Genomic DNA, 10,168 nt, shown 5'->3' with positions numbered 1-10,168 from the left:
GCAGATTGGAACAGCGCAACGCATGCAGGCTCACGGCCGGTGGTGCCATAGCCGGTGACGACCAGAGCTCGCCAGAACAACTAGAGAAAATGCCTAGGGCCCCGGTTGACCAAAAGGAGAGTAGGGATACCGAGAGAGCGACGGTGAGCTCACCTAGACACTGAACGGAGATGGACCGGAGGCGGCACCGGGCTTGGTAGAGCAGCAGCGACTTCCACGGGGTAAAGCTCTTGGCTAGCTCGAGTTGACGGAGAAACAGCAAGATGCCACGACGGCTTCGGTGGACAGGCTCGGCTCCTCGGCGAGATTCAACTAGGTAGCAGCACGAGCTCAGGCATGGACGATGGTAAAACAGCAGGCGACATCAATGGCGACAGCGGCATGAGCTCGGATGGAGGCGACGGTTTGTGCTTGGATTCGGCGAGGGCGTAGCGGTGCCGGGGCTCGGTATTTACGAGACCGAGTTGCTTGAGGCGCAAGGCAAGGCGACGCTAGGCGACCTCAGACTCCCGATGATGGAGTCCGACCTAGTTAAGTGAGGTAGGAGAAAGGCCTGACCTACGGACCTGGGCTGTCGGCGAGCACGGAAGGAAAGGAGGGGCACGCTGCGGCCTTGCTGGCTGCGAAACTGGGCCGGCACGGTGACTTGGGCCAGCGCGAGAGAGGGAGACTGGGATGGGCCACCGGAAGCAAAGGCCAAGTGGGGAGCGAGAAGCGGCCGCACGGTGCCGAATGGAGCTGAACAGGCCGGCGCAGTGGAGAGAGGGAGAAAGTGAGTTTCCATTTTCAATTTTTTTCCTATTTTGTTTTTTTAAAACCAAATTCAAACATGACCAAAGTCAAATTCAAATGGGGTTTCAAATATACTTTCTCAACTCAAGTAAAAATGAGGAATTTTAGTAAGTCTTCCCAAAAATAATTTTTACAACTTTTTAAATTCTTTTATTTTCAAATTTTCTTTTCTTTTACTTCAAAGCCAACTTCAAAAACATTTTGGCATATTTTCAATTTAAATCAAATCCACACAATACAAAGAAACAAATGCACCGGCATGTATGCACATCCATGTTGCTAGCTTATGATGGATTTTAATTTAATGAAATTTTTTATTTTCCTAGGTTTTTGTGAGCACAAAATTCATAAATGAATCATTTTAATCCTATTTTCAAAAGTGCAAAATTTAGGGTGTTACACTTAATTTCATCTTCTGATATGTCATGTACTTGATGGCCTGTAGATGGTTCCTTATTGGTGCGCCGCGCATCCCCAGTGCTGGGAACAGATGGTGGATAAGTGGTGCTCACGCGAGTGGGAGGAGACGCACAACTTGTGCCGGAAGCGGCGTTTGATGATGCCAGGTGTAGCACACCATCAAGGCAGCCGCAACCTCAGTGGATACGTAGAAACATGGGTACGCGAATTCATTTATTTATTCTAACGCTCAATTCTGCATGATTTCTAATCATGTTGTTGTTTTTCTCGTAGTCGGCGTCACATGGTGGCCAGCATTGCTCCATCTTCAAGGCATTTGCTATGGCCCACAAGGGCAAGGCGACGTCCGACGTCGACTACAAATCGGAGGACGGGCCCGAGGCATACAACAATACGATCGTCCACAACCGCCTCAGTGAGTACACATTGATGGCAAGGGAGGTCCATGGGGGTAGAGTACGATCTGAGCACCGAGGACCTTGATGGAGAAGTCGTCATGAGGGTGGGAGGAGGCAAGAAGCATGGGTGATACTGATTGGCGATGGCGCAATCGACTCGGCCGCTACTCCTAGTCTCTCCTAGATTCGAGAAAGCAGCACGAGCAGGAGCCCGACCATACGACCCCGGCAGGACACTTCACACCATCGGGTGGAGGCACTCGAGGTTATTCCTAGTTTATTCGTTGTTCATTAGTTTTTTCATACCTTTTCTTTGCATTATTGTAACATTGGGGTGAATATATTGTAGGCCTAGCTGGAACAAGAGAGGAGGATACAGGAGCAGATGTAGGCGAAGATGGAGGGGTGGAGGCTAAGGGGGAGGCCGAGCAGCGGAGGATGATAGAGATTCTTTAGTACATGCAAAGTCTTGGCGCCGCTACGGGTGTAGTTCCGTCACATTCGCTATTCGCTCCACCTCCAACTCCTCACTATTCTACTCCTGTGAGTATAAATGTTTTAGTTTGTATGTTCATGCTTACGGTCAAATCTAGTGGAGTGTGAAAGTTTTATTCATGTATGGTATATATTTATCTTGTCTCACACATGCAATCTCTTCTTCTTTGTGTAGAATCAATCGGCGGCATCAAACGATCCTCATGCTTCAGCGAATCCTTCACCAAATCAGTGATGATACTTGTGGTTGTTAATGGTACTTCTATTTGCAATTGTGGTTGACGATGATGGAGCACTTGGATTGCTTGTGAACTTATTTGTAATATATTGTGAGACATGTGACATTTGTGATATATGTGGTGTTGGTGAATATATGTGATGTTGATGATATATATATGTGATGTTGGTGATGTTTTTTTATATATATCTTATGTTTGTTTGGATGGGATGTAAAAAACAAATAAAAAAGACTGTTTTCAGTCACTTTGCCGAGTGCAATGGCCATGACACTCGGCAAAGTGACTACCTGGAAACATGTTTTGCTGAGTGCAATGGCCATTGCACTCGGCAAACATCACAGATTTGCCGAGTGCCACAGGCCAGGCACTCGGCAAAGGTGACTTGTTTGCCGAGTGTCTTGTCGGCAACACTCGACAAAGTGTCTAACTTTGCCGAGTGTCTAAGTCAATGGCGCTCAGCAAAGCGGGTACCTTTGCCGAGTGCTTGACCTTGACACTCGGCAAAGCCACCGTTATGGTGGCGCTCGCCATCATGGCCACTTTTCTTTGTCGAGTGTTGGATTAGCACTCAGCAAAGCCTTTGCCGAGTGCCCGATAAAGTGCACTCGGCAAAGAGGTCTTTGCCGATAAACTATTTACTGAGCGTCCTTTGTCGAGTGTATATCGGCCTTTGCCGAGTGCCTCAGGCACTCAGCAAAGAAACCGCCTCTGGTAGTGGTAGAGTGCAGTTGCAACATCCCTCAGATCATGCATGCCCCTTGCTCTCATATGATCATGTCCTGTAGGGTTCGTGGGTACAACTATAAGGATCTGCCATATATGTCACCCTTGTATCTCCGTTCGAACACTGTTAGTATTTGGGAGATGAGCTTCCAGCCATACCTTGACCCCACACAGTGGCCACCTTATAATGGTTATGACTACATGCCGCATCCAGATCTAATGAAGGTAGGGAAGGATAGGAGGAAGAAGAAGCGACTCAAGGGGGACATAGACGCTATGAGAGGGTATGACGAAGACATGTACGGTAGGGGAGACTTCAACAAGACCCGTGGTAGGAATCTTTGCTCCGTTTGCAAACAATCTAGTCACAAGGCTAGCAGGCATAGAAGACGAGGGCAGCATGTGCTTTCATATTGTGTTCGTATTGTATAACAAGTAGTTCAAATTTTACAATGCTACATAATGTTAATCTAAATATTATTAATTTGAATACTCTAACCCTTTGTTTATCAATTTGTACTAGGATGGCCCCTCCCACACTGCACCAGATGTACCCCCTTCTTGAGGTGGAGTACGACGACCCCCTTCTTCCACCAGACAACAAGGTTTCCGAGAGGCGTTCAAGGGATCCTTACATTCCTGAGACTTAGTTCGTTACGTTGAACTTATGTCGACCGACTATTGTCGTCGAAAACTTGCAGAATCATAAACCAATGAAAATGTTATGTGGCAACTTATCGGCCATTTATTGCTTCATATTCATTTCAACTTGCGCACGGTCACGACAGCACTTGTAGTTTTTTACAGCATCAACAATAGCTCAATTGAGGCTGGTCGGTTTCTGCCCGCGTCACTGACGCGGCGTGGACTATGGCGCAGCAGAACCTAGGCTATGGCACGGCTGAACTAGTGAGCTATGGCGTTGTATTTGAGATAATTTCACTCGATTACGTTTGTTTTAGAAATTCTCAACGCATGATACAAACAGATGTGATCACTTAAGATCGAACATGGGTAATCCGAGTACATGATACATGGGTACAATATATCAATAGTTTAAATGGAATATAAGACAACACAATGGAATTTCAAGGACATAGCTACATTGATCATTAATAAAGTATGGAACTAACAGACGGCGCAATAAAAAACCCTCAGTTAGAAACATACTAAGTAAGCAACTCATCGTCCGAGTACCAATCCTCAACCACTACCCTATTGTTGTGGCTAGGCTCACCTGCATTGCCCTGATCTACCTTTCGCCTATAGTAAGCGGACTCCGCTTCATCTGCGGCCTGAGTGAAGAATGCGTCGTCATCCTCCTCCACCTGCAAGCCCGTCTCTGCTGGAGCGATGAGCTCGCTCAGTCTGGCAGTGTTGTCCTCAGCCTCCTCCGCTTGCAAGTCCGCCTCTGCTAGAGCGATGAGCTCGCTTAGTCTACCAGTGTCATCTTTAGCCTCCTCCACCTGTAAGCTCGTCTTTGCTAGAGCGATGAGCTCGCTGAGTTTGGTAGTGTCGTTCTCATCCTCGTCCTCCTCATCAGACAATGCAATCGGTGATTCAACGGTGCGACCAGCTCACTTTCTATGCTCATCTAACTTTTTTTCCTCGTACCTTGCATGAGCCACCTCTACAGCATATTCCTCGCTGCATCCAATCCTTTCATGTATAAAATGCAATCAGTTAGCAACACGATTATATTACATTTAAAATCAGGCAACAAAAAAGGCTTTCAAACACTCACTGGCACATAATGCAACAACATATTCATTCAAGACCTACATCTATACTCTTGTCTCCTTCCTTGCCCTCTCTTCCTCTAACATCATCCGTCTCTCTAATCCCCATTTGTCAAGCCCAACGTCGATCGGGTTACAAATACCGCGCTGTCTAGCAAACTCACGCATCTTGTCTTTGTGATGTTTAACGAAAAGGTTGACGTAGTTAGGTCTATATCACCTCTTTCGTGCAATTACTTGCTTCCCCTTCAGTTCATCCAAGAACTGAGCTTGGCCATCATAACATTTTCATCTGCATTCCCTAGTGCTCTGTTCAAACAAAAAATTATATCATATATATCTTAGCAAAAGAAACAAAATACGATTTCATGGTTACCACAAAAATAACCAACCTCATCATAGTCAACCATATGGCCACAATAATGGCCTATTCTAAGCTCCTAAGGGACTAGACCGTAGTTGAATTTAACACCACATTCGCACTTGACTGGAGGTGCTTTGTAAATTAACCTTTTTTTCTTCTTTTGCTTTGTCTTTGGAGGTTCTTCAGGTCATTTGTTCTTAGGACCATACAACCACTCCTTGAAACGACACTTCGCCATTGAATACACCTAAAAAACATGACATTAGTACATGAACACATATAGCTCAATATTTCAACACATACACTTTGTACTTACTTCATGCTTGTTTGGACACACAAACTCCAACGTATTCTCAGAGTTTATCATAGCTTGATCTCCGCAATCGGACAGAGAAGGTTCCTCGAGTCGTCTAACTGCGGCTAAGTGCTCCTCCTTAGCCGTCATTGGAGGGGGGTTAGGGAGAGGTCGAACCCACCGCTTGAAGTGCTCTCGTGGATGGCGCCCTCTCCACCAATCATCGAAAAGGAGGTATCTAGGGTCAAACTTGTCTCCACCGTTGATCCACTGAAAGAAAAAGCACCTCTCATAGACCTACACAACAAAATTTCAACAAAAATTAGTAACCTAGTAATACAAATGAAGAAAAAAACATACGGAAATAATTACTTACATTAAAACGACTGTATATGTAGAAGCAATGAGCCGCTGTGTCCGGATGTCTCGATTGAAACACATCGCTCGGACGACCATAGTCACAGTTAGGGACAGGAAGTTCAGGAGGGACGGGGCATCTTTGCTAGACTCGTCGGGGTACAATTCTCTAGAACGACCCCGTTTTCGCCACAACCGCTCCCGAAACATGTCTTTTATCTAATAAAACGGTTCAAAACAATGCAAATTAATGTAAAATATAATCATTTGCATTGCAACTCAAATAATATAACCAACACTTATAGCAACAAAAACATACATGGTAAATATACTTCTAACTAAATAATTAACCTTAACATTGACAAAATCAAACTAATATCCTCCTTCAAACCGTAGCCCATAGTTTTCAAACATATTTTTTCTCCCAACCTTAACTTCCATTCATAATATCCTATCCACAATTAAAACGAAAATCAAAAGTGTGTCATTACCAACGAGGACGAGGAGGGAGGGAGACGGCCGGGGGAATGGAAGGGAAAGGAGGGAGATGGCAATGGAGGGCTGGGCGGGCGACGGCGCGGCGACCAGGCGTGGGCAGACGGTCTTGCTGCTCGGGCAGGGGGGAATTGGCCGCGAGGGTTTTATTCGGCTCTGCCGCGTCACGGATCATAGCGCGGCACTGCCGCGCCAAGATCGGTAGCGCGGCAAGCCCAACCACGTCACCAGTCAGCGATTCCGGTCATCGCCACGTCAGTCCGGAAGCACGACCAAAAGTGTTAGTTAAAAAAATAAATAGTGTTAAATTTAAAATTAGTTTTCAAAAAATATTAAAATTAAAAAAAAATCCAGCTCACGCCGTGCTCCCCCTTTCTCGCACAACGCCACCACCGCACGGGTCGCCAGAGCTGTAGCTCAGGCAGAATGTGGAAACCGCCGCTGGTGGGTCGCCAGAGCCGCTGCTCGTGTCGCGTGCGTGGGACAGCAGAACCGCGCACAACGCTTCACTCGCATGCGTCGGAGCCGTTAGGTGTGTTGGAGCCGCCGCTTCACTCGCGTGCGCAGGGCGTAGGAGCCAGGACCCTCCGCTCATCGCGTTCTGGCCCTCACGGCCTCACCGAATGAGGATGGGGACGAGCAGACGCTGGGTAGGAAGGGGCATAATTGACTTTTTAAAATATTTTATTCTATGGCAATGAGGGAAGGGGCATACATATTCACGAGCTCAGAATAGCCGCATCCTCGTTCTGAGCCATCTATCTTTTAATCTATGGCAATGAGAGAAGGGGCATAATTGACTTTTTGTATGGGGCTGCTGACTCGGATTCGAACTCGACAGTGAAGCTGACGTGCCACGTGAGTAAAAATAGTAAATATATATGGTTTTTCTCTATTCAATACTAAAAACGTACGACCAAACCTAAACTGCTATCTTACTAGTCGTCGTTGCTGGTAATGGTAAAAGGTTAATTATCCCCGAAGCCACAGATCCGGAGCGGACGCCGACGGCCCTCACCCCAGCGTTCTCCTGGAAGAGATCTTCCTCCGCGTCGCCTCCCCTGCAGACCTCGCCCGCGCCTCCACCGCGTGCGTCTCCTTCCGCCGCCTCATCAGCGATCCGTCCTTCCTCCGCCGGTACCGCTCCATCTACCCGCCGCCGCTCCTCGGCGTAATCAGCGCTGCAGGCTTCACACCTGCGCCGACGCGCCCCATCCCTCCGCTGCTCTCGCCCGTGCTCTAGCCCGCGCCGTCGACTTCTCCTTCGACTATCTACCTCGCCCTGACAATGGGAATGGGTACCACTGGGATCCGTGCGATGTCAGCGACGGCCGTGTTCTCATCACGTGTAGTCGCTACGATCCCGTTGTCTACTTCGACCTCACGGTGTGCGATCCTTTGTCCCGGCGATACCTGCTGCTACCTCCCATGACCCACGACCAACTCGCCTCCGTCGGGTTCCAAAAACTAAGTGTGATCCATTCTGGGGTCTCGTTTATCCCTTCTGGAGGCTTGGGGGAGACATCATTCAGTGTGATCAGCTGGATACAATCCACGACAAGGTTAGCGGTTTTTTTCCTACACTTCATCTTCTGGCAGCTGGAGGGTCGTTACATCTACCAGCAAAGATGATCTAGGCTTGCATGACGAATTCCTCTTGTTTTGTTCTGTCCAATGTGTGTATGGCCACTTCTATTGGAGAGTACGTGGCACAAGCAAGTTAATCAAGCTCGACATGAACAGTATGGAGTTCTCTACTGTTAATCTCCCACCTGACCACGACAAGAGGAATGCCATCATTGTGGAATCATGTGGAAGCAAGGTTGCGATGTTTAGTATGATGTATAAAGGCACATCTGTGATTATTACACCTTTTCGCAAAATGGCAATGAGAAGTCCCATGAGTGGCATATGATGAGAACCATCCCTCTGCCTGCAGATTATATTATTGTTCCCTACATTAAGGGTCCAGCTGAAGAATACATTTTCCTTGGATGCATTCCAATAGAACAGGGTGCGGAAAATCCAGTGTTCTTCTCACTCGAGATTAAGTCTTTCAAAATTGAGAGGGTCTGTACGCCACGCTTTAGCTTTCATGGCTGTCCGTATCTTGGTTTCCCACCATCTATGTCATCAATAAGAATTCAATGATATGGAGAGGTAATTTTTTTATTCATAAGTGTTGCCTTTTGCACTTTAACAGACCTCTAAATTATTGCCATGTGACTATGACGCGGGAATAACTTTATATTTGTATGACAAAATTGTGGGTTCATGCAAGTCTTCTATAGATCCTTGTGATCACCACATAGTTCATGTGCTATTTGAGAATTTGCTTCCATATTAGAGACTTGCAAACTGTTGTTGTTCACATGATTTTTTTCTTGTCCTGAGTATTCTCCTCTGGTGTAGCAAAGGTAAAGTGTACTCAGGAAGTCACTCATGATCTGCTTCCTGTTTTGTAAAGTAGTGGGTATGTAAGAGCGTTTTACTATGAAAGCCATTTCTCTTGGAGGATGCATCCTACAGTATTAAAAAATCATGAAATAAAAAAGATAAGCGCCAGTTTATCGATAAGCTTCTGGCCTCTGGGCAATTGTTTCAGATCTAAAATGGGTTTGTACTGTCTGTTCGCTTGTTGATTTCAGCCAGGGCTTATCAGCCAGCCAACAGTGTTTTCCTCTCACAACAAACCAGCACCAGCCGGGCTTATCAGCCCAGAAACCAACCAGCGAACAGGCTCGTTGTCGCTTTGTGAGGCTATGACCTTGTTCACATATGATTAGTCTGGGTACTGTTTAATTATTAGTTTCGGTAATGCAGGGCTTATATCTGTCCCCTCCTTGCTTACAATGCTTATGAAAATATTCTAAACATTGACTAATGCTTCTTTCTATCACATAAGTTGGCATAGCTTTATGGAACTTCATGTTCTCTAGTGTTTGTATTTATGACTGTGATAGGCTCAACTGGTTGCAGTTTAAAGTTGCTAACTGTATTATGATCCATTGGAGCAACTGAGCTAAGTGGTACTAGTTCTGTAGTGTTTTCCAAACAGCATTGCCGGTGTACAAACATATAGCCTTTTGAGCATGTTTGCTGTAAAATTCTGGCTTATGATCCTAAACTCAGCTACATAGGCCTTTCAGTTACAATGAGCTTCTGCCTATTCTTATTCTTATAAGTTTGGAATCTTAGATCTTGTTCCTTGTTCAATCTAGCTAGGTCTGGCTGCACAAGTCAATTTGTTTGGCAGCTATACCATTTCAACTTTTGTCATCTTTTTGTACCTGCAAACTGAAATCGGTGTTGTGTAATGGATTTGTTTTCTACATCAATGCTTACTGCAGTAAGATTGTCAGTTCAGATAAAAAAAACATGTTGTGTTATTCATCTTTCCTTTTTTGAGCCCAAACAATTTCTGAACCGTGAATAGTACGCCCTTCGAATTATGCCTTAGCACAGTAACTGTGGAAAGCAATTAAGTAAACGTTTTGGTCTTTTGGATGCATTTTCTTTCTGCAATGGTGGTTTCGATGTTCTAATAACTGCATCCATTCGATTGCAGGAATAGGTTCCCATCCAGATTTGGAGCATTGGAGCGGATGCATTCTTCTGTATCACACGGAGTGTCTTCTAATATACTTCTGCTTGCCCTGGGTTGTCTTATGCCTAATGACGGGTGTTCTGAAATGCTGCTGCGCTGAGTTGCATGTATTATGTAAGGAGCACATCATACGGAGTGGTCTTCTACATTTCAGCGTTCATTGCCTTGTAACTGAACTTAATCTGTTCGCTTTAACTTACCGGCCCGGCTTATCAGCTATGGTATAATGTTTTTCTTTTCTCTC

The 10,168-nt window shown here is 45.8% G+C and overlaps 1 pseudogene; it reads left to right on the top strand.

The window, feature by feature from the left end:
- Positions 1-391: 391 nt before the first annotated feature.
- LOC136544436 (uncharacterized) lies at positions 392-10,127 on the top strand (annotated as a pseudogene).
- The last annotated feature ends 41 nt before the right edge of the window (positions 10,128-10,168 follow it).

Source organism: Miscanthus floridulus, chromosome 3 (assembly GCF_019320115.1).
Source record: "Miscanthus floridulus cultivar M001 chromosome 3, ASM1932011v1, whole genome shotgun sequence".
Taxonomy (NCBI): Eukaryota; Viridiplantae; Streptophyta; class Magnoliopsida; order Poales; family Poaceae; genus Miscanthus; species Miscanthus floridulus.
Note: the sequence above shows the minus strand (reverse complement) of the source record. Positions and strands in the feature narration are given on the sequence as shown.